The 25,156-nt window shown below is 35.7% G+C and overlaps 1 protein-coding gene across 14 annotated transcripts in view; it reads left to right on the top strand.

Annotated features, from left to right (window-relative positions):
- Positions 1-25,156, top strand: part of KCNIP4 (potassium voltage-gated channel interacting protein 4) — a 389,569-nt gene that overhangs the window by 224,015 nt on the left and 140,398 nt on the right. The window contains exon 1 of one of the 14 annotated variants that reach the window (XM_064711878.1): positions 3,877-3,896. The exons of the other annotated variants lie outside the window; for them this stretch is intronic. The gene's annotated coding sequence lies outside the window, so the exon portion shown is untranslated. Of the gene's footprint in view, positions 1-3,876; positions 3,897-25,156 lie in introns of those variants that run through there. 14 annotated transcript variants of the gene reach the window in all.

The raw sequence follows: 25,156 nt of genomic DNA, 5'->3' as shown, positions 1-25,156 counted from the left end.
TTTTTTTCATGGCCATTTAAACTTGTGTTTACCTCTGACATTTATTTTGGGCAATGATTGCCAAGGATTTGGCAATAAGTGCTTAGTAACAGGGCTATAGCCCACAGTTTGTCATCTGGGAGCTACTGTCTGTAGAACACGCGCTGGTGATGGAGTGCATAGGCAGAACAGGTTTCCTTTTCACAGTCTGCTTATCAGACTCAGCTGGAAAAAAGCATAACTTTCAAGCCATGCCAAGCAAGTATTAGGAAGGAGAGAATTTGAACTTAGTTGGGCTTTCAATGAGAAGAACAGTTGTACTCAAAACTAGTATTTGTGTCACTGTGAAGAGCCATCTTGGCTGGGAGCCTGTCTCTGGCAATGGTGTACAGAGCTCAGACAAGCAGTGTTTGCTAGTCTTCCTAATTCTCCAGGCTTGTCTTAGGAATTGGTGCTATATTTGCTGCCTTCCATTTGTTTGGCATGAGAAACATGCTATAGACAGTATGGATTTTCTAATATCATGCTAGAGTTCCCACTACATCGTGAACTAAGGGGATATAATCCTTCTTGCTATAATCTGCTACTGTTCTGTTATTTATTGGTATAGTGCCTTTTTTACTGAGTTGCTGTCTGAATTCAGACTGTGCTTGGCTAGAATATGCAATCTCCAACTCATCCTTTTTGAGTAGCTATTTCAGCATAGGATATTTTTTAACTTCCTTGATTCTGAATTATTGTAACTATTTGTAATCATGTTCTGTTTTAAATGTGCTATGTGTCCTTTTCCATCAGTACAAAGCAGCAGTGTGGTAATAAGAGGAAAGCATGGTGCTGATGTGGCAAACCAGATGTGGAGATGAAGCTGCCAAGATAATTCAGGCCATGAGGTCTCTGCTTTCCATTCCTCACCAATTCCTGCTGCTGTCCAGGAGCAACACTGCACTACAGAGTCAGCTCTGGCTGGCTACACCTGGCTAGCAAGTATCTTTTACTTTCATCTCTGGATTAGACCTTTGCTAGTTATATTTTTGGACAGTATTTTATAACAGCAGCAGCATTGTTATTAGTCATCAGTATTTACACTGGGATTAATTATTTTTTGTTGGACAGCTTGGAACTATTCTCCAAAGCAGAACTGGAGAGGAATTTATAACTGCCCATGTTTTCCTAGTGTAGAAATATAAGCAGTTCACATGTTGGCTTTTTGGAGTCTTTAGTAGATCATCTGGGACAGTGGGACTACAGCAGCTGTAATAGTCAATTATTTCTCATAGGAAGCATTTTTATTTTTTTTTTTATGGCAGAAGTAAATAATGATAAATTTGTCCCCAAAAGAATTTGTATTGGCAAATTCTGACATTGTGGTTTCCCAACAACTTGTTGTGCACTATAGCTGTGCTTTTTGTATTAACAGGCACACACATGGAAACTGGAAAACTTCCTCCTTTTTAAGGTTTTGATCTGATTGCAACCCCTTAGCTAGTTAGATATTTTCTTTAAAGACGTTCAAAGGCAGGGATTTGAATTAAACAAGTTAATTGAGCCAAACTGGATCCTGGAAAGACTGTAGATGATGGTGATCTTAGGAGCAGAAGATATCCAGCAGCTCTGATTTACTACCATCAACAGAAGAAGTTAAGCCAGGACTTCCCCTAGAATTTCATGTACTCTAAATACCCTTTCTGACAAGCAAGTACATGTTCACTGAGGTTCTGTTCCTGGCAGTTCTATTTCAGGAAGAAAAAATGTATATGAAAATGTAAAAAGGCTACAAAAAATTTGGTGGAAATGATTATATCTTTGGAGTTACTAGTTTGTTTTCAGCCTTCAGCATTCCAGTTAAAATTTCAACACAAGTGACTGTCATTTAAAGCTAATGCAGTTTTCATCTATGTTGTAGTAAATTTTGACTGACTGAAATAAAAACTGGTAAGGGCTCCACTGTGTGGAGCAGTATTTTAATTCCAGGATATCTATATAGAGGTAATTGCTGAGTCTTTGCAAGAGAAAAGAGAGTTTTTTCCTTTTATGCCTTGCAAGGCATACATAATGGATAATAAAGAGATTGCTTTATAAAGGAAATTCCTTTAGAGCCTAACATGTAATTATCCATTACAGAAATTGAAATGCAATTGCTGGACTGCATATGTCAATCTTCCTCTGTTGCCCAACAAACACATTTGGTTTTTAATAGCTAATTTTTGTCTGTCTTCTCTTGGCACAACCATTATATTTCTTGTTCACATTATCTGATTTTGGGCTGTTTTTTACCTTAAAGCACAGATAATTTTTTCAGCAGTTTAGTCTAAGTGAATATTAGCATTTTTATCATGTATTCAGCTTTATGAAGATTCAGCAAGCTTGTACAAGAAAACAAGTTGTAGCGTGTCTCTTATTTTCATGGCCATTTAAACTGAAAAGACATCTCTGGCTTTCTAAACATTTTTTTCAGTTGCATTTATCATGCCACTTCCAAAAGCACCTTCTAAAGTGCAGAACAGTTTTAGTTCTAAATAATACATTTATTTACATCTTCAGATAAATTGTATATTTTGGACTTACTGTACATAATTAAAACAGGCACAGCAATTCTTCTTTTTTAAGTGTATCTATTCTAGGTTGCAGAAAATGTCACTGTGTTCCCAGTGCCATTGATAGCACTGTTCTGAAGTTGGGAATTCATTCAGTATTTGTATTTATCAACATGGAATGACTTTGCATAGCTGTGAACAGTATGGAGGAGGTAGAAAATCAGACATTTCACTATCTTTAATTTTCTGTGACTAAATACTTATTTTCTAATTAAAAAGCAAAGGCAAAATCCTTTGGTAAATTTAGCCTGATACTCAGTATATCCTGGGATTATTTTCCCACTCTGCTTTAGCAGTGACTACGTTTAAAACTAAAAGCACTATAACCAGTTTGAGATTGCATCTGAAAGGAGAAGAACATGTGGTTTCACATGACAACATGATATACTAAAAGGCAAAATGCATACTAGGAAAAGTCATATTTTGGTAAGCACAAGTGTTTGTATTTGTCTTGTCTGAACTGAATAAAGTTAGAGAAGAAGAGACATGATGATATAAAAGAATTTTAGTAACAATCCCACAGTTTAAATGCATACCTGCTAATTCTTTACGCAGTAAGTTGCCTTTCTTTCATCACAGAAACATTTCTAAATGTGAGGGATAACATTTTCCTTTGTTTGCTAATCTCATATGTTGATTTATAGACAAATATATATTTCAGTGCAAATAAAAGAAAAAATTCTGGTTAGGATGGGAGAGGTCCTTTAGAATTACCTTTTCCCTATTAAGCCTTTCAATATTATAGACATTTTATAGGTATTAGGTAGGAGGTACACAATACTGGCTGCTAAAGCTGTTCAATAAAGTATTTGTCAAATTGAGTTCTTCAGACATCAGCTCCTAAATTTTAAGCTGTGTATTGACTATTGTAGTGTTTGCATATGATAAATGAAGTATATTTTGTTAAAAGACAGAGTAAAATATGATTACAGTACATGCCAATTTGATATTTTACTTTTTATTCCAGAAATAATGTAGTTTCTATTTTGGAGCCATAGTCTGCAGCAGAAACTATTTTAGAGTCTAGAAGAAATACTAAGGCTTGGTGGCCACTGAGGCATATAAAGAAAAATCTCTATCATTAATTGCTGTTATGCGGTTCTCCATGGGTCTTTTATGTGGAATGTTTTGCTCAATAATTCAGAAAGTGCAGCTTAAGGCTTAACTCAGGTATCTTTCATATGGGTTTGGATAAAGCTGAAGAAATTTGTTACTAAGAATTGGAAACTTGCAAATAAATTGAAAGTGCTTCTTTTATTTGAAGGAAGTTGCTGTTTTGCAAAGGAATATCAGCATGCACAAGGAGAAGGAAGAAAGGAAAAGGTGAGTTAGGAACACAATGCTTCTTGTGCCCTTTCCAATTCAAAAGCTATAAATATTAGAAGGACTTGAACAGAATTAATGCCTTGCTGACAGGCTATCTGCTTTGCTATTTTTAGATAGTTTAGCCAGGAGCTCTAAATGCATGTGTACTTAGATGGTCCCAAGAAATTCAACATTCAAGAATATTTCAAGAACACCAAATACTACCTAAGAAGTTGAAACTTTTTAATGTTTATTATGTTTTCCTGAATTTTTCCTCATTTAGATTATTTTTGACAGAAAGGTTGTCCTAAGGTCAATTTTATTTTTTAATTATTTTATTATTCATAAAATCTGTGTTTGGTTTTCCAAATATGGATCTGGAATGAAATGCGGTAACAAATGAGTAACTATTTGTTGTTAGCTTTTTTCTTTTTAATTTTGAAGATTTAAGTGTAGAACTGAAGTTTTTAAATTGGTGCCAAAGTCAGCTTTATGTAATATTTCATAATGGGTGTATACTACAAAACAAAGCAAAGTGCAGCAAGGTCTTGAAGGGGAAACATAAGCTATTCAAATTCCTGTGTAGGTTAATAACTAAGGCTATAAAAGAACATTCTATTTATCCTAATAAAAAGTTTAGAATTCAGTTTATTAAAAACTATGTATTTTATTTTGTTTGTTCCTTATTAGAAAGTGTATGAAATTATGCATGCCTTTCCCTCTTTTTAAAGGCAGCAATAGATAAAGCACATTCCACATGACATATTTAGGTTTGATTTGGTGTGTTTTTTCTATGGTGTACCAACTTCTGATACATGAGTTTCCATTATTCTACACTAGCCCCTCTTATTTCAATGTTGAACTCATTTTACAGAGACAATGCCAATCCATACATATGTATCATATATAAACCACAACATTTGGTTGATGGTATCTAAAATCTGATGACAGGAGAGAACATTTAGCTCTGCACATGCAACTTTGGATGGTTGTGAGTCTTAATCAAGCATTTGTGCCAAATGTTAATTATCTTTTAATCAGCTCAAATAAACCTGAATCTCAGTATTACATGGCACATAAAAAGGGGTAATTTTTGCTTCACAGATAGTCAACATTATGTTAGGATTAAAATTCCAGAGCTGAGCTGCTAGGAAGCTGAACTGCAATAATATTTTTAGTTGTACAAGATAGAGATTTTGGTGTTTATAGAGAGCATTGTTTTGCTAGGTTTTAATTTTTCCATTCTTTTACCTTTACTCATAACAGAATTGATGAAGTATCTAGTATGATAAATAGCTTGGGAAAATGTAACCAAGTAAACAATGCTGTACTGGACAAACTGATTACTTTTTACAAATTGGATGTAGGAATAGGAGTTCTTTTTTGATCCTTTGTAAAGGAATCTGGATCTCACCCAATTTCCCATCTGGCCAACAGACTGATGCGCTCTCTCCACCAATTCATTTGAAATGCAGTCTGAACTTTTCTAGGTTGAATAAAAAAATGAGACCTGTGCAAGAGCAAAGTTTCAAGGAGATTAGTCTGAAATAATGCTTCCTTGCTTCTCTTTAACATCAATAACTAAATTATAAAATAGCCATCATAAAAAAAAAAGAGGAGAAAATTATTTTGATTTTTAGCAATCTGTATCTTAACTCACTTGTAACTCTCATCTACCCCTTAAAGTCAGGCTGGATCTTTGACCATGAACTTCTCCTCATGCATTTTTCCTGAAAGAAGTTTGGGATTCCTAAATTTCTTGTAAATCATAGAGTACTGTTGACTGTATAATGATCTTGCACTAGTAAGATGCTGTGTATCTATTTTTTTGTGCTTCTCTTTGGTGTATGTCAAGAATTTAAGCTAGCTCCAAGTGAAAAGAAAGTAGAAAGCAAAGCAAAATGAATAAAATATCCCAAACCATGAACAGTTTTAGCACCAATCCAGGCAATATTCCCAAACTGGCATGATACATACGGTATGTCATCTGTCAAGCTGTTGGATTTTGTGACCAGCAATTTATTGTTAACTATCTGCTTTCCTCTTTTTCACATCATTTCATCGTTTATTTTAAGTTATGTTAACAAAATATTACTGACCTAATGCACATTGGAGTAAATTAATATGTGTTTCTAGGCTAGGAAGTTTTTACAACTGTGTCCTTGACCCATGGCATATTTCACAGTGCTTAATTAGCCAGATCTATTAGCCAGCAAGTCTCTTTACAGAAAATCCATGGAACTAAAATGATCAGCTTCTGCAGCCATGTACCTAACACCTTTTTAGTGTAGATTGGAAAAATTCTAAAGAAATACATAGATTATATCTGCATTACTGTGAAAAATTTATTTTAATGCAAAATATTTTATCAGGCAGCATGTCATTCAAAATTCACCGGCACCAAAGTTTCTCAGAGCTCAAAAAAGTTCCCTTCAATGGGACCTTCTAGTAATTGTAGTTAGGATGCTCAGAGGTTTCATCTGCTTTTAGAAATGTAGTTATAATTGTAAGCCTTACATATAGGACATTGTAGTTAGATTTCAAGACAATTTTTATTTCTGGTGAATATGGTTATAAATAATATTGCCTTCACAGCTGATCCGGCCCATGCACTGAGGCCAGTGGCCAGCTGGGGTAGCAGTGTGGGTAGCAGCTGGAAAAGCTCACGAGTAGAACAAGAAAACAAGAAAAGTGCAAAATCCTTTATGGACATCTGACTGCTGACTTAAAACAGGTATTACAAATATGCTTATTGGCTGTCAGGAAGAAGAGAAAATACACATGCATTCATGACTAGCATTATATCTCTGATTTTGACTCTGGGTTTCAATATACTATTGTATTTATAAAAACAAAAAAAACCACCCAGCAGTTAGTGTTTATACTGTGTGTTCGTTGCAGTGTACAGGAACTAAAGCTCAAGAGTCAAATATTAAAATGTATGGCAGAAGTCCATGTGACATTTAAAAGCTAAACTTAATTCCAGATAATCTGGATATCCTATAACTGAAGTAGATTAATGTTCTTTGAAATGAAAACATAATCATAAATCTTTATGGGTAATTGTGAGGTCAGTGTAGTTTTTCAGTATGTCATTTAGGCATATTGAAAAAGATAGATTATAGCCTTATAATTCTATTAATTTGGAGGGAGGAGAAGATATTACCAAGAGTTAGGGCTCATAAATCTAGTTTTTTTAAATGTTTAAGCATAAACAGTAAAACTTCCAAAAGTCTTTGAGTTAGGAAAATAATTTCCTTGACTAATTTTTGGCCCTTTTGTCATTTGTTGAATACCCTGGATTTGTTCAGTTCTGGGTAAGGAATGCAAGACTGAGTCATTTTCTCACCAGTGGTTTTCCTTAAACAGGTCTGTGAGCATCTGTAGAGACACTGATCATTAAATTGGAGAAGCAGATGTACCAATGCTCAGGGGAGACTCGCCTTTCTCTCCCACAGCCAGTGCAAAGTCACGTACCTGGGAAGTGTGTGACTTACTTTTCTGATGAGTCAGTCAATATCAATTGACTAGATTTATATAAAGATGTAGTCTTGGCAAGACAGATTGGCTGAATGCTGCCAGGTTTTGTCCTCTTCAAATGCCGTGTCAAGTGTCACCCTCTCACGTGTGTATTGATGTGCAGCATCGAGTTGTACATTGAAACTCTGACTTCCTACTGCTTCATCTCAACAATTTGTACAACTTGCTTTCCCTGAAGGCGTTAGTATGGGAATTGTTCCTTGAATGTGTCTGTGTGCTGGGATGCAACTGAAAATAGAACAATGTGACTTGTTTCCTCATTCCTTGCTTCATACTTGAAATTGTAGCCGTAACATCTCTATGGAAAACTGCCTTTCCTCAATTGACTCTAAGGAAGTTACTATTTCTACTCTTTAGAAAAGAGGTTTACTTGACTTTTTCAGACAATAACAAATTTTTCTTCTTTGTTCTCTCAAAGTCATCTCTCTATTTTGTTACATTTACTCATATTGCAGCTGCCTGCTTTACTTGTCTCATCTTTTCCTGTATTCATTCAGTATTGCTCTTTCTCCTCACTACTTCTTTTGTTTTATTCTCCAAACTTCAAAATTGCTTATGTGTTTACATCAAGTATTTTCACACCAAACATTTTCTTTTGTTCCAAGAGGTAAGTGTTCAAACTTTTGAACTCTGCTTGTTGTATGTAACTGGGTAATAACTCTCTACATTCACACTATTGGTATCCACCTGTAGCCTTGAGAATAAATGCTCTTATTGCAGCAAGTTTCTCATTTCATACAGCCCATCCACTAATGGTAGTTTGTTACATTTGGGCTTTCAGTTGTCAAGATTGCCTTACAGTTGGTAAAGATAGACTTTTGCTTAAAGCATGTTAGATGTCACAAACACTTTATCCTAGTGGCAAATATAGATAAATAAAATTAACTAGCTAAGTGGCTGACCTCCAGTAGATTAGATATTGTTAATCAATCAAAATAGTTTGTGGCTGGGGGACTTTTCAATGGAGTTTAAATCAAGGATATTGCTCCATTTATTCTGACCTTATCTCTGCTTTGTTTTATTTTTAGTTTCCTGGGCATTAGTTACAAATTAACATTCATTTGTCCTTCTTCGTCCTTACTGCTGAATTCATTCATATCAGGTGGAGTTTATATAAGTCAAAACCACACTTATACTCTGTATTGAAGTGTCTGTAGTCACCAGTGAATATCTGAGGGCTTTGAGACCATTCTCAATTGTAAACACCTCGTAATACTCAAATGTGGTGCCATAATGTCCAGCATATACTAATTGCAAATCCTTGTGGGATTTTGTGGTATTCTGGCACTCCTGCTTTGCTGGTGAAGCTCCAAGAAGCTTAAACTTTCTGAACATTATTCCCTTTTCATACATCTGTTTAGTAGTTAGGGCTTTAAAACAGAAAATGAAGTGCAGTTTTAATAGTCTTGATCAGTGATTGCTTTGTGACTTGGTTGTACAATATCAATGGAAATTAGATTTTAATGTTCTTGCAAAAATTAATCAGTTACTTATGGAATTTCTCATGGTTGAAGAAGCCAGAGATTTTTAAATTATATCAGACACTGTTGGTCTATCTCCTCTTTCATGGAACTTCTTTTATACTTAAGCTTTGATTTAATTATTTGACCTAAGAAAGCTGAACTTTCTAATTTTCTAATAGCATCCTGGATGTGTTCAGCTTTCTTTTAAGACCATTTCAAATAATTTTATTGCTACTAACTGTTTCTTCAGGTTCTACCATGTTTTTCATACTTTTCATTATTGCATTGATTGATCAGTTTGAAGTGGTTCCCCCTCTTGGCAGTTGTGTGAGCTGACAGAGCACCTCATGCTAAGGTAAGTAGGAAACTCCTCCCTGAGTGAAGCTGCAGTGTCTGTATTTCTTTCTGAGCTCTTACAGAAAGAATGGAAGGAAATATCTGTATCATCCACATTTTTACAAAACACTGAACTGACTGTGAGTGCCCTGCCAAGCTGGCAGAAGCCCATCCAGTGCAGGAGTGTGAGGTGCCCAGCAATCCTCAGTGGTCAGAGTGACTTTTCATGCTCCAGCTTCATTACCAGTCTTTCTAGAACATGGGGACATTATCCTTTATATGTACATAGATAGAAATTCTTTCCAGAGAAAAAAGACAGTACCCTGAGAAACTCAGATATATACAGCTCTGTAAAAGGAAGCCATACAAATGGCAAATAGGAGAAATTTAAGGTACTTTATGTTTTGGGGGAATGTGAAAAATTACCAGAAATGTCTTTAACCATGAAGCTACAGAGTTAACTTTATGCTCCTAAAATGGATTCATTACTAGTCACTAAAAGCTTTCCCTTTGGTCCTTAGTCAAAACCAAAGTCAAATATCAAAAGATACTTGGTTTGGTGGTTTGATTTTTAGATAGAAGTTTAGTCCAGGCCCTTCTGCCTTCTTTATACCACTAATCTGAACATCACCATAGCTATTAGGTTTGTTTTACTACAGGTTTCAGAGCAAAGAAAATTAGGGTTGTCCATACTGAAGCACATAGCTGCCAAGCTGGTATGGTCTGTTCAATAGATGTAAAAATGAGTGACTTTGAGGTCTCCAAAGTAATGGAATTGCAGCATTATTGTATCCATCTGAGATAATTACACACACAGTCCATTTGCACTGCTGCACCATGTCTTGGTGCTTAAGATGTCAGGGCTCACATCAGCTGCCAATTCAGCTGTCCAAAATCGTTATTTAGAGATGCTGTAGAGTTAAGCAGATGTTATTTTCCTCTTCCTACTATGAATAAGCACATTGTGACAGTTTGCTCTTTAAGATTTTTTTCAATTTTTTGGCTGTTTCTTGTTTTAATCTGATCTTTTCCTTGCCCCTACCAGACCTTGGCTTCTTCTCTTTATTTATGTATGTACACTCCGGGTAAAGCAGTGTGAATGATAAAACATGGACTGAAAGGGATCACATTTCTTTTAATATTGGAATAGTTGACCAGATGTGCAACGCTTCAGGAGCAGAACTTCCTGACTTACAGCTTTAGAACAGAAGCTCTGTCACAGATGAACTGGAAGCTTCAGAAAGTGAAAATTTGCATTTGAATTTTTACACAGAAAACACAACTGTTATTCAGCTGAAACCAGTACATCATTAAAAAGAAAAAAAAACCTTTTGATTTTTTCATATAACCTTTTGTCCTAGAAAAATGGGGCTGTAGCTAAACTTTCAGTTCATAAAATCAGAGAATCATAGAACATCTTTGGTTGAAAGAGCCTCTGGAGATTATCTTGTCCAACCTGCTGCTCAAAATTGGACTAACTTCCTAAAACAAAGTTGGCTGGGGCCTTGTTCAGTTAAGGTCTGAGTATGTCCAAGCCCCTCTGGGCTGCCTGTCTCAGTGTCAGAGCAGCCTCATAGTGGACAGTTTTTTCCTTCCATGTAATCAGAATTTTCCTTGTTGCACCCTGTTTGTTAGCTCTCATCCTTTCTTGTCATGCTTCCAAGAGGAGCCTGCCTTCACCTTGTCACCAGCCACCCACTGGGCAATGGAAGGCATCAGTTACACTCTCCTTTGCCTTCTCTGCTTCAGGCTGAATAAAAGCAGTGCTTTCAGCTTCTCCATAGCCTAGCTTTGGAAACTTCCCACCCAGTTCCACGGAGTGGTGCAATGGAGTGGTGCAATGGAGGCTGCGTTCAGTGGTCCTTAGCTTCCCTCTGGACTGCACATCTTTTGCCATGAGCTGTAAACTCACTTTGTCACTGGCCCCAGGGACCATAAGCCATTGAACAGATGGGATCAGGAAAGACCAAGACAAAGAAGGTATTGAGTAACCCAAGTTTTCATCTTTGTTATTACCACAAGGATCAATTTTATGGTTAGAAATTACAAAGATTTTGTTGATTTTGTTTACAGACATTAACTATTTTTTACCACATTTTTTTAAAGTGGAAACAGAATTAATGACTTTGATCTGAACACAGAAAGCACAGAGAAGTAATATTTTTGAATCAAGTTCTTTAAATAATGATAGTATTTAGAAAGCCACTCTTATTTTATTAGCAGTGTTATCAATAAATTTCTGTTCAGCGTAATGGAGGAAGAATCAATACTTAAATACATTTCTAATATGAAGATTTGCAAATTCTGACGTAGTTAAAAATCCTTGCATATATTTGTGTGTATCACCTCCAAGTATTTGTACTTAGCACTGCAGAAGAGACAAGTTCCCATGAATACCAGAATTTTGCAACTGTTCTGCTGTACAATGTTGGCCTTAAAGGCTAACATACTTATATTTGTGGAAACTCTTCCTTATCAAGAAGTCGTCAATTAGCCATGTTTTACTATAGATTTCTGCATTAACTTATGCTACAATAATTATGCTACCTTTTGAGTTACAAAACTCAGAAAGATTTTGAATTCAAAAGGTTTTGTTTTAGCAACTGATGCTTTTTGACAAATAACACTAATTCACTTGCACACCATTTTTTAATTTAGAGATATTATAACCTGTATGAAAACTGAAGCTGCAACAGGTGTGATCTCAGGGGATGCTTCAATAGTTTTGATAGGTGTTGATTACTAAACCCCTTGATTACTATTTCATTCCCACTCTGCCATTATCTGGCATCTGTTGTCTTTCTGTTTTTGAAACATTTTCAGTGTGTGTGGAGCTACTGGCCCCAGAGATGCAGTTGTTGAGAACTGACATTTTATGCAGGACAAAATAAGGGGAGTCCCAAGTTGATCAGGTTTCACAAAGTTAAATCTGCAGCATTAAGGGTCTCTCTTAAGTATTCCAGGCTCCTGTTGTTAAGGAAAAATATTCAAAGGCATGAGAAAGACATCCTGAATAGAGGTGATTTTGAAAACTAGAAAATTCCTGCATCTTTATGTTTAGTTAGGTATACTTCCTAGAACATAATTCATTTTCCAACCATTTTAAAATTACTTTAATCCCTGTGTTGAAATAGGCTTTCAAATGTGTCTGTATAGTGTAGGAAAAAGTTTACTGACATATTTTCAAGACTGACTTTACTATGTGTTTACAAAGCTGCATCTGCTGTGTGAAATCACACTGCTATATATTTACTAAGCTGAACATCACACATTGATATGGAGAGTTTTTTATAATGACTCCAACTAGATGTAATGCAGCTATTAAACAGCACACTCTAAGCTGCAGTACAATGCTTTGGAACAATGAAATTTCATTGATACTAGTAAAAATGTCCAGTAAATATAAATCTCAGGTTGATGCACTGTTGCTTACTGAGTTGCTTACTGAAATTTCATTATTCTTTTCATTGACTGAAGCTCTTCCAGGCGAAATTTTGCAAACTGATCTTTTAGAGAATTATCTTGTGTTACCAATAAAATCACTGGAAGGTATTGTTACATAAGGAGGTTTTCTTCTTTATTTTACATGTCCACTATCAAAAGCAACCTCAATCCAAACTGTGGAGAAGAGCATGAAGCTATTTAAACATTTTCCTTCCCCAGGTTTCATGCACTCCTTATTACTTTTCAGAGTATTAAGAATGACCAATATACTTTTGAGCAAGGTGTTTTACCCACACCTGCAGTGCACAGGGCAGTGTATGCAGGGATGTTTGCCTCATTCTGGTAGCAGGGAAACTGCAGTGGTGATTAGCTAAGCCTGAGAAGAGAGCAAGCAATGCTGAGTGATTACACCTGCCAAGAGATAATCATCTGCATGAATTGTGATGGCTTCTGTGACTTCTTTAGTAGTCTCCATCCAGCTGCATATAAATATTACTTAGAGAAAATGTCATTCAAATCATGCTGCTGACAAGGTCATTAGATCCTTCAGATTATATGGTTTTGGAATTTCACAGCAATCATTTTTGGCTTATGAGTCCAGCTTTACTACACATTACAAATAAAAAAAAAAGAATAGACAAGAGAGAGGGGAGAAAAAACTATGACATTTAAGACTATCCAATAGCAAACTGTTAGTAAAGGGTTTTATAAAAGAATTGGGTACTAGGGTATCATTCTAGAATTGCACTTGGGTATCATTCTAGAATAAACATCTTTGTTTATCTAAAGATCCATGACAGTGACAGCCAGGGCAATTTTTTAAGACAAGTAAGGTCATACATGTTTTTCACTTGCATCCTTCTTTTGCAGACTTCTGTTGACAATATGTGAAAAATCAGGTACATTTTCATCTGTATCTATAAAATAGCAGTTTCTTTAATAACTAGTTTAATACAACTGTGGCCCTACTTGCAATTGTACTGCTAAATACTGTGCAACCAAACCAGGTGAATTAGAGAATAAAGGGAAGGATAAGCCTCTTTCCAGGGAAAGGACTGTGTAAAGATTCAGCAGTCCTAGTGACTCACTATGTTTGACTTTAGAAAAAAGTCTGTGTTATGAAAACTGAGCTTTTACATGTACAGCTCTAATGCAAGTGTTTCTTTTCTTATGATTTTGGATTTAAAGAGTGCCCTTGGTTTATATGCCAATTTTTTTTTTCATACACACCCAATGGCAATTTTTTTAATACCAACCCAGTGTCCTTCCGATATCTTTTCTGGGTTAAATATATCCAGTACTTTAGTGTTTCCTGCTAGGTCAAACTTCACAGTCCTTAAATCTTCTTCTAGCCATACATCTTCTTGCTGTCTTCCAATCGCTCTTCAAGCTGTCAACAACTTTCTTAGAACTAATATTAGAACTAATAAAATTGTATTATAGATTAAGATAAGGATCAATTTTTGTATCTTGCCCTCAGACAGTGCATCCCACTGCTTAAAGGGGATTTTAAAGAAATAGAATCAGAAATTACCAAAATGTAAATTGATTTTATAATTCATTAAATGAAATGCTGTTTGATCCATCAGATTATCTTTCAGCTACATTTATATGGATCTGTGAGCATATTTTGTACTTTCATTAAACACAATTCCACACAATAATAAATGCTAATCAAACTGTAGCATTTATTGTCTACATTCTGTAATTATGAAATGTATTAAAAAATATTTTTCATCTAATAGTATGTAGGGACATTAAATAGCAGATCAGTGAAGTAAAAATAGTGAATAACTTGCTAATTTGATCTATTAAGCTGTTTTTCTTCTCAGAGAGCTGTGTTAGAAAGGAGAATTAAGTGGTAGCTATGAGAACTTTCCATAACCTTTCACATTCCTGCAGTTCCAGACCATTCCCATTCTTGTGCCATCATCAGATGTTTCTTGTGAAGCACAAGTCATCCGTGGCAATTAACTGGAACCTTTTCAATATCAAGGGCTCTTTCTGATGTTCACTCACTTCAGTGTTTTAAAGCAAATACCAGCTTAATTATCAGTGACCTGCCATTCCTTGAATGACACCTGAAAAGAAGAAGTTATTTAATGGAGGAATAAGTCCCATCAGACCATGAGTCTGACTTCAGTGTGTTTTACACAGATGTAAAATGCTTCTGTCACCCTTAGCACTAATGCTGATCACCTCCACCTTTAACAGGCCCTGCTCCTCATGTTATACATTTGTCCATGATCCCTGCTCAACCTGGGGGATAGAGGAAATAAATTTTGAATCAGGAAATAAATTTTAGTTAGGAAAAAAAATCAAAACATCAAAAAGAAATGTTCCTTTGCGTTTCAAAGCCAGGTAGAATTGAAGTCACAGTTACATAAAACCCTAAAATTGAGCTGCAGAGCAAGTAACTTATAAATGTTCTACTTCCATATGAGCATACTGTATCATGAATTTCTCTTTATATTAAGTCTTTCCAGTTGTTTTGTATTGTCTCCTTAGAGCAGCTTTGCTTCCAGGTATACTAACTGATGAAGAAAGGAATGGATGCAGGGATAACTTATACTGGTAATCTTTCAAGAATTAATGACTATATTTTTTTACAGTCATAAACAATAATTCTCTTATATGCCTATATTTAATTTTTAATTTTTTTTTCTATCTAGCATGCAAAAACCACAGCCTTGTCTTTCCAAAATCTTTTCATTCACAGATCTCATATAGAAAATTTCAAATTAAGCTGAATTTAATAGAAAAATCAGCACTTTAATTATACTTTTAATTTTCACAAAATTAGTTGGGGTGAAAAAGAATATAAGCAAGTGTCTCCTTTGCTAAAAGCAATTGAGCTTCTAATTTTAAAAGACTTATCTGCACTTTATTAAAAAAGTTCATCTCCCATCTGCTTTTTAGCTTTCACTATGTGCATCTGCCCAATGTTGCCAAGCAAAATAATGAGAAAATATCTCTCAAAGATAAAAAACTTTCATGGACTTGAATACAAAAAATTATTCTTAATAGAGATTATTAAAAAAAATTATTTTATTTATCTTTACTGAAGACAACATGTTTTCTAATCTACTAGAAGATACACATTTCTAAATTGCACCCATTCTCTCTGGGGAATGGCCTTTAGATATTCAGCTCACTGCTGACCAGCAGAATAGTTAGTATGTTCAGTATTCATACAGGCAATCTGAACAAGATATTACTTTTGTAACAGTTCTAAGAAATATTTCATGTCAGGAAAACCGTACACGGCTCATCCGTGATTACAAGACAGGGACACAATTCACTTAAAGTGAACCTTGAAGTCAATGGCTTTGAGTGAGTGCAGGTTTTCCTCAGAAGCTAAAAAGATTGAAGAGTAATTTCCCTAGAACATTACACTTTATAAGCTCTCCAGTGCCTTAGTAGTTTAACTTTTCTGTTGTGTATTTACTTCCTGAAGTTGACTTGGATTTGAAAGCCTTGAATAATAACAAATTGTTTTGTCTTTCCATAAAGCTTTGGTATTTCGATGGAGAGCAAAATGTTCTGGTTTTGTGATTAGGGTTGATTTTGTAAGACCATGACTTACAGGAGCCCTAAGGCACATTTTAAAGTGAATCTTACTCATTTCTGTGCAATTAAGGCAGTAAAAGGTTTAGTCTGTAGGCTATATATTAATTCATATCCCTCTTCAGTAGGGTGAGGGCTTTGTAACCATGGCAATTTTTTTCATATTGCAATTTTAATTCTTTTCCTTTAGGATAACAAATTAGCTAGCAAGTCTTGGACCTATTTTCTCTGTACAGCCATGCGTTGGAAAGACAGAAGCATTAGTATTTTCTTAGACTTGTTATTCTTCTAATTAGAAGAAAACTTTCAAGATCTGGCAGAATACATTTTTAATACAAATCACTTATTTATGGCACTGCAAAGGCTACAATATAGACAACATTTATAGATAACACAGAAAAACATGTTAACTGTAAGTGTGCTTTTTATTGGTCTTGGCAGAGCTGTCGCTTGGAGCTTTAACAAAATAAATGAGTTACTGTTTGCCATCTTGCAGACAGAAAGCTGAACCATAAGAAAATGTACATATTGCCCTAAGCTAAACATATGGAGCCAAGAAATATTACAGAAAGTGATACACCCTAAAGTATGTAGTTTGGTAGTTGCTCATTTAAAAAGATTTTACATTTTCTTACAGTAGTATAACATTTTCTACTGACCATTGTAATAAGTTAGCAACAATTAAAGTACCACTGCAGAGATTTGAATGAAAATGAGCTCTTTGCAGAGAGAACTGCAGTACTCTGTAATTGCTTTACAGCTGAGCAGGTGGATCTGATCCAGCTCTTGCTTTGCTCAGGTGAATGCAATACAGAGGTTTTACATAAAACCAGCATAATTTTTTCCACTTAAATGGATGATTGCTTGCTACTAGGTTTAAGAAGAAAGGTTGACTGAGGTCTGAGTGGTCGTGGGCTGTCCTGCAGCCCGGGTGTGAGGGAGGCTGGGAGCCAGCATGGGTGGAGGCACTGATGGTCAGGTCAGCCTTTCTTAAAGGCTGGGGCAGACCCAAACAGCGAGAGCAAGCTTGACTGCTAAATGTCTCTCAAAAGGCACATGCTTATCATGCTAATAGCAAAAAAAAAAGACAGAAAGGCTTGAAAATGAAGTGGGTTAGTTGCAATCTTATATTTTAGAAGCACTTGAATACATAAAATGTTTGTAGTTGCCCATGTGAAAGCAGGTGGCATTGCCAGTCCAACTCCAAATGGGCACCTGTTCCCTAACTAGAAATGTTGTCATCTTCAGTACAGAAGCCAAGAAGTGGGTAGAAAGGAAAGCTGAACACTTAACATTTGCTCTGTGTATGCTAATCTCTGTGGAAGTATATTTTTGTATATCCTGTGAAATACTTGTATATATGTATATACTTTTCTATATGCTGTGAAATATACTCAGGACTCAGGACTCTGTTTCTGAGGTAACAAGTTTAGTATTTCTCATTTTTCATGATTTTTAAACTTTTTCATCATTAAAGCTCCCATGCTCAGGAAAACTACTAAAGTTATTTATTGAAAAGTTAATATGAGAACAAAGTAATCAATGCTGAAAACATTGCTCAATCCAAAATAATAGATATTCACACTAATTATATAAAAGCAAGACTCTTTATAAACATATGGAGCATGAGGTTTTCTTTTGATTTTGGATTCTTGGAATGCTTGAGAATGTTGTAGAAGTGATTATATATGTTTTAATACAATATTATTTTTTAAACAGAATTTTGAATACCTGGCACTACCTGCAGAAGTCAGTATGTTGTAAAACAGAGCCTCAGTTTACAAGTCTGTGCAGTGAAATGAATGCTGAGATGGTAAAGGACAGGACTAAATGTAGTATAAGTGTTGAATTGCTACACAATCAGATAAAAAGGTTTAAAACAAATGTTCTTGGGGAAGAGTTTCTCATTGTTTATTCCTTTTGGACTTGAAGACTTGGCAAACTTGCTGTGTAACTATGCCTGCTGCCCCAAAAATAGCCTTCTTCTTTTTTCTTAGTCTAACTCAGGCTCTGATTTATTGAGCCAGAGAAGGATAAGGCAGCTTTAGCTCTTCCATTAACAGCAGCTGGGGCCTACATCACATAAGCTGTGAATGCACAGCTTCATCCTATCACATCTGAGCTGCAGCAACCCACAATCTTTGCCAGTTCTACCATAACTCTGTAGGAGTTATTTATGCCAGATAGCTCCTTAATTCTTTGTTTCTCTGTTTCTTTTCTCTGTGATATTTTTCCTTTGTTTTACACTGAGGCTAAAATTGAGGAAGGAAACAGGTATGTACAACGCTAGCAAAAAACAATACAAAAACTCTCCTTATTTTCTCTGGTATGCTAAGGAACCTCAGAGAACAGATAAGGGAAAAATGCTTTACTAACATCACTGAATCTTAAAAATCACACACTGAAATCATCATGAAGAAATAATTATGTGGTCTGCTCAGTGGCAAAGTTTTTAAACATCTGTTTGTGTATTGGAATTAATGCATATAATTCAGGTTACTTACTTTCTAGTTGCTAACCTTAGTATAATCCATTTCTACATGAATTTTACACTAATATATTCTGACAGCTGATGCAAAATATCCTCATTAACTTTGCTTCTGAGCACCACATCCAGAACTGCTTTTGTTGGTGAGACTCAGCCAACTTTCATGTCAAGGTAGGCCAGTGGCTGTCATGTTCTTACCAACTACTCTTAAATTTCTCAATCAGCTCTTTGTTTCTTGTGCTGTTTCAGTCAAAGGGAAGATAGTTTTTCTGTGCCTTGTAGGAAGCAAGAATTCACCTTCCTCCCCTTCAGTCTGCAGGGCTTCTCTGGTGGTTTGTTTATCACCAGCAGAAAGAAGAACAGGAGTTATAGGCCACTTTCAAAGGTTTTTTTTTGTTAAAGGAAGGTATGATATGTAATTTGCTTTCTTGGCCTAAAATGATGCATTGGAATAAAAACCACTGCATCCAAATGGTTTTTCTTAGCTGCAATGTTAGAAGTCTGTGTTTATTGGGATATTAAGTGAATAACCCAGCTGGTTTGTCCTCAGAGATACATTAGATTAAAGCTCCCATTTTTAGCTCAGTGTTTTTCTAAGCTAAATTTTTTGAAACTCTTTAATTCAGATAGTGTTAAAAGATGGAAAATGTAAAAAAACCCTTAATTTCTGCATTGTAGTGAGGACTGAGGTGGAGATAAAATTTGCAGCATGTTATTTCTTCACTTCTGGTAACACCTGTTAAAGAGAAAATGCTGAGACTTACAGCATATTAGAGCACTTCAGGCTTTTCTGCAGCAGTTGTAGAGTTCTGTTTGTTATGTTGCAGATAAGCCAGAAACAATTGCAGATGTAAATAAAATGGCGTTTAATGTTTTTATTTTTCCTTGCAGTGCCAGCACATAAGATAAAGTGAGCATTACCTTGTGGGAACTAATGTTGAAAGGCAAGATACTTTTGTCTATGACAGTATTATAAGTCTCATGTTATGTGTGGCAAACATTGCTACGTTCTCTTCTTTGCTTTCTTTAAGTAGAACACTTGACATTTTACTTATTAAATTGTAAGTCTTCTAACTTAGCCAGGGTAGCACATCTTGACAATAATAGCAGTAAGCAGTAACACAGTTCTGAAATTTCAGGCTATGCTTAGAACACCTTGATTGCATGAGCAATGAGGTCAAGTGATATGGAATGGTTTGTGTTCATATTTTGCAGGTTGTAAGAGACAATTCACATCCATATTACCTATCATAGTCACAGGCTTGCCATGCATTCAAGCCATTTGATTACTTTTTGCATCCTCACCAAATTCCCCCAAGGAAACTCCCTGTCTGAGGGTCACTGGTGAGATCAGGGTTGTTGGCAGCCCTTGACATGTTTGTGCTTGGTCCTGAAGCAATCTGCACAGATCCTTGGCTGCCAGCAGTGGATTCCTTCATGGCCAGTGCTGAGTGTGCCTTTGATAAACCGACCCCAAGTTCAGAGTCTCTCACTATGGTCTGCTAAGCCCTTCAAAACTTGTGCAACAAGGTTTTCCACACGAGCCTTACATCACCAGTGGCTGTGGGGGGATAGGAAATGCCAGGCTGCCCCTTTGTGCAGAGTAACTGAGAGTGTATTTCCCTGGGCAAGTGCTTGGCTCCTAGAAATAAGCAAGGAAAGCCCATCCTCACTCACTGTCACTTTGTTCTCACCCTCAGCAATGTCCTGAGTGTGTTGGCAGAGAGGATATCAAAGGTATCTAGGATCCTACTGAAGCCCCAGCTTATCACTGCTTCATCCCAGGCACCCTGGAAGTTTTAAGCTTTCATTTATAATGTTTGGAGGAATTGAATTTCCACTGAGAGCTTTGTATTTTTATCCCAAACACACACTGAGAACATATGATAAATAACACTTAACAGCATGACAGCAAGTTTTCCCTCTTCTTTCTATTCCCTTTAGTTACATTTCTCATCTCAGCATACTTTCATTCTCTCCACACATAAATTTGGAATGGTTACCATACTTCTTAATAGGATGGAGCTAATCAGTCACAAAGTAAATCATTACAGAAAGTGATAATAGCAAAAGCATTTGAGTTCTTTCATTATGTCTCCTAGAGTACTCATTTAAAACTACTGAGTCTAACCCAGAGCACAGTGCAATTCGTTCATCTTTGTGCTTCACACTGAGCTCAGACTTCAGTGAGACAAAATGGTTTATCAGCTTGAGGTGAGAGGTAGAATGGTAAAAGTCATGAGGAGTAAAGCTTGGTAATAAAATATCACTTGTTTATTCGTTGGATGTGAAGGTGTCTGTATGCATGGGTCGAGGTACCTGAATTACCATCTCTGGTTGGTTTCAGCTGTAAGGCTGCAAAGAGAGATGCTGTTTCTTTAGTCATGGGTCTCAGATTGTTTCTGTCTTTGGAGACATAATTAATAAATCTTGATTTCTTTGCTGTCTGCTGTTAATGTTTCTGGAATGAATAGGTTTTTATATTATGCACATATGTTTGTACAAAAATTGCCCTTTCCTTCTGCAGCAATGTATTGGACTACTGCTTCAGTAGGCTTTGTAAGGTGCTTAATTATAGTTTTAGAAAGGAGACACAGAAATAATTTTTTTCTCCATCTTATTTATGTTTTCACAAAATGAAGTGCATTGACCTCAGTCTCTCTAAGCTGTTTGGAAATAAGTTCTTCAGCTAGAATTTTCTTTTAATGTTCTATGCTCCGAGCTGATTCCATTTTTGTGATCCCAGATTATGGCTAAATGTCTCCAGGTAAAAATGCTGAAATAATTCATTGAGAAAAACAGGAGTTTTCAATCAGAACAAATAAATTCTTCATATTGCTGTACTTTGCTAAATAAATTGTTTGATAAGCTGAACAAACTGGATTGTGTTTCTTGCTAGGTACTATTTGATATGATTTGGGGAAAGATTCTTTTTTGTATTCTGATTTGGTATTATTTTCATCTCATAGCTGAGCAAATTTTAAAATGAATGTAGCCTGCTATGTAATACATCTTTATGAAAACAGAAAATTATTTTCACAATATGGTAAATTGATGTTGTTTATTTTGGAGCAGCTTTTGAAGCCTCAATTCATATTAAGCTATAGTTACCCAATGGGACCACTTAATTAAGGACTACCTGGCTCCAATCTCCAAAAGTGAGACTTCTATTTATATCATAATTCAAATAGAAATTAAGCAGTCCAGTAAGGCTTAATGATCCTTGAAAATAGAAACTTTAGGAAACTTACATTTGTTTGGTTTTTTAATTGATGAAATCCTTTCCCACTTTAGCTGAGGCAAAGAATTGAGAGGGGTTTTGATAAGACATTTGCTCATGTGTTAGGTACATGCTGGGTAATATCTTTTGTTAAATAGGCATAGTCTTCTAGTGGTCCTAAATGTTTTCTTTGCTCTCTTCACATCTTGCACCACAAACACTGTGCTGTTCCATTCATCACCCTTGAGTAGCACAAGCAAAAGTCACTTGAGATGTGTACATCTATGAACTGAATGCTGTGGCATTTGAAGGTGGAGTTTATTACCAATTTTGGTGGCCTCAGGAATACAAATAATGAAAACAATGAAAAATCATTGTGATAACCGAGATGGTTATTTAAATGCCATAAAAGTTCTTCCTATTCATGTGATATGAAATCCTATCCATATTTCCCTATGAAATTCACTGAAGAATTTCCTATACAAAGTTTTAAAGAAAGGAATAAGTATTTTGACCAGCAGAGAGCAGCAATGATATACTTTATAAGGGCTTGAACCAGCCCTTGCAAAATCCTATTAGTGGCATGAGTGATAGATAATATTGTGTATGATTTTCCTGATTTGTGGGAAAACATCTGTTGAAATTAAAGCAACAATAGGAAAAAAAAGCCCTGATTTAATTTAATTATTTTAAAGAGCCTCTTAATTTAAAATACTTTCTGTTTGATTTCTTGTCTGTATGAAAGTTACAAAGATTTATTGCTTGAACTGTGTAAGTAATTCTGGTTCTTAATAGGTGGTTGCTTTCACATTGATCTGAAGATTTGCTCTGGAGTTCCACTGGTTGTGTTGGGCATTGTTTATATTTTAATCTTACAGTTAAATTTTGGTCCCATAATTGTCAGTAGGAATTTATTTTCCACTGACTTACAGGAAGGATTTCACCATTCTTGTGACATATATCTTAAAAATTCATTATAAATAGTTTAATAAGACAGGTAAATAACTATGTATTTAAATTTTCTTTTGCTGTTTGTTCACAAAGATACTTGTGCAATTTTACAGGCACTGCATAGGAAGGATGAGAACCTCTTTTTCCTCTGCTAGAGCATTCTAACAATGCTGTTAGAGATTTATATTTCCTGTTCTGGTTCTGTGTCTCTTCCGTGTTTGATTGTGTAGCAGTACTCCAGAACAGATTAAAACATTAAACCAGTCCCTTTTTAATCAAGCTTTTTTGCTTTACCCTGAAAATGGAGAAAAAAAAAGAAGAGAGTCTCATCTTCTAATGGGACTACTTTGCAAAGTAGAAAAGGGTACTAACAATGCCACTGGTGTCACTTTTGGAAAGAAATTGGGATTTATGTTGGTTGTCCCAATGTTGTCTATATGTTGTGTATACAATAGCATTTTAGTTTAAATCAGGACTGTGATTCAGAGTGAACCTTCTATTCCTGCTACCCCATGGAGCAGTTTTACTTTCACAGCTGTATTGCTCTCAGAGGTTATAATATATAACAAAATACATGTTCCTGACACAAATGAATATTCAATTCTGGGAAATGCTGCATATAGTTCAGAGTAAAAATCCTGTCAAACACAAGAATGAAGTTGTGCCTAGGAGCAACTACCCTTGGCACCAAGTGTTCTGCCATCCAGATCTGACCCTGCTGCACCGAGCTGAGGTCACTCTGGGTGAGGGAGCCAGGCTGCTTCATGCTCACTCACAAGTTTCAGAGGAGCTTGGGTGGCAGCAGCACTCCCCTGCCTCGACTGAATCAGCTCTCTGATGCTGCCTCAACACTGGAGTGCAGGGAACTCTGGGGTCTAGATTAGAAATGCTGCTTGAGTTTAGATTACACTGCTGGAGAGCCATAATCCAGTGTGAGTGGCACTGGCTCTCCCCTTTTTGATGGTTAGCCTGTATGAAGTTCCCTTTGCTTCAGTCTTTCTATTACAAAATTGGAGCAATTTTGTCATAGAGATTTTATAAAAGTAAGTTTGGTGGTGTTTATGAAGCACTGAGGTCCTACCATGATGAACTCTACACAAACTAATGAGGGAAACATTGCTCTCCTCCTTCAGAGCAGGCCTTAAATAGCAGGCAACAAATTAGTTGTGAGACCACAGACTGGATAAACACGGGGGAAAAAAAATATTATATAGTTCTTCATTTAATGAGTACCATCCTTTCTGCAAATGTAATGAAAAAGGTCATGAAAGAAAATAATGAAATCTTGTAATTAAAGATTTTATCAGCACTCATATGCCCAGAGCACCTGCCTTAGAGTTCTATGGGAGATTTAATTCTGACACTTCATCACATGAATGCATGATCCTGCAACCAATGTATTATTCTTTAAACATATTGTTTTACTGCAATGCATGTGAATTAGGGGTGGAAGAGGTTTAATTTTGATTAAATTATAATTCTTGTGATTTATTTATTTCTATTTAGTTATTTGGAGTGTTATTAAAAAAGAAAATAACTTTTCCATTAATCAGCTGTCCATTCATCTTAATATATTAAATAAAAGGATATTCCTGTTATTGTCATAACTATTGTCACAGCAGTATTTGTATTGAACCAATAATACATTCTTCTTTGCTAGGAAGTGATAGAATGAGCTACAGTCCCAGGCAAGGGGGGATTACTGCATTTACATGTAGCAAGGACAACCATAAAAAAGGAGACTTTAAAAATGGAGGCTAATACAAAAAAAGAGGTGCGTGTAAATGTCATGTTCATTCTGACAGTGGGTTTCCTTTAATTAATTGTATTTCTAGGCAAAGTTCTGTGCAGAAAGACTTAGGATTTAGGATTTAATGAAGGAAAAATGAGATAAACAAGCATGTTAAAGATTGGATAAGGGGAGAGTCTGGTAGGTCACCAGGGAGTGAATGGGAGCAGATAGTCCTCACCACAAAGAGAGTTAACAGGGAAAAGATTATTCTTCAGCATCTTTTGTAAACTTAAATGTCTGCATGGTTTTGAAATTACTTTCTTGTCTCTTCAAGCTCTGATTAACATTTTATTTCAAATTCATTAATACAGAGTGTAAAAATAAAATTATCTTAAAAGAAGAAGTTAAAATGCCCACATTTGCTACAGCCTGCCACTAGTTCAAGATTCTGTATGCAAGTTTTTATGCACACCCCCAGTGTGATATAAAGAAAATACAGATGAGGGGATAATTAGACATGAAGCCACCTTTTTTACC

This window comes from Zonotrichia leucophrys, chromosome 4, assembly GCF_028769735.1.
Source record: "Zonotrichia leucophrys gambelii isolate GWCS_2022_RI chromosome 4, RI_Zleu_2.0, whole genome shotgun sequence".
NCBI lineage: Eukaryota > Metazoa > Chordata > Aves > Passeriformes > Passerellidae > Zonotrichia > Zonotrichia leucophrys.
The sequence above is the reverse complement of the archived record's forward strand: the minus strand, read 5'-3'. Positions and strand labels throughout refer to the sequence as shown.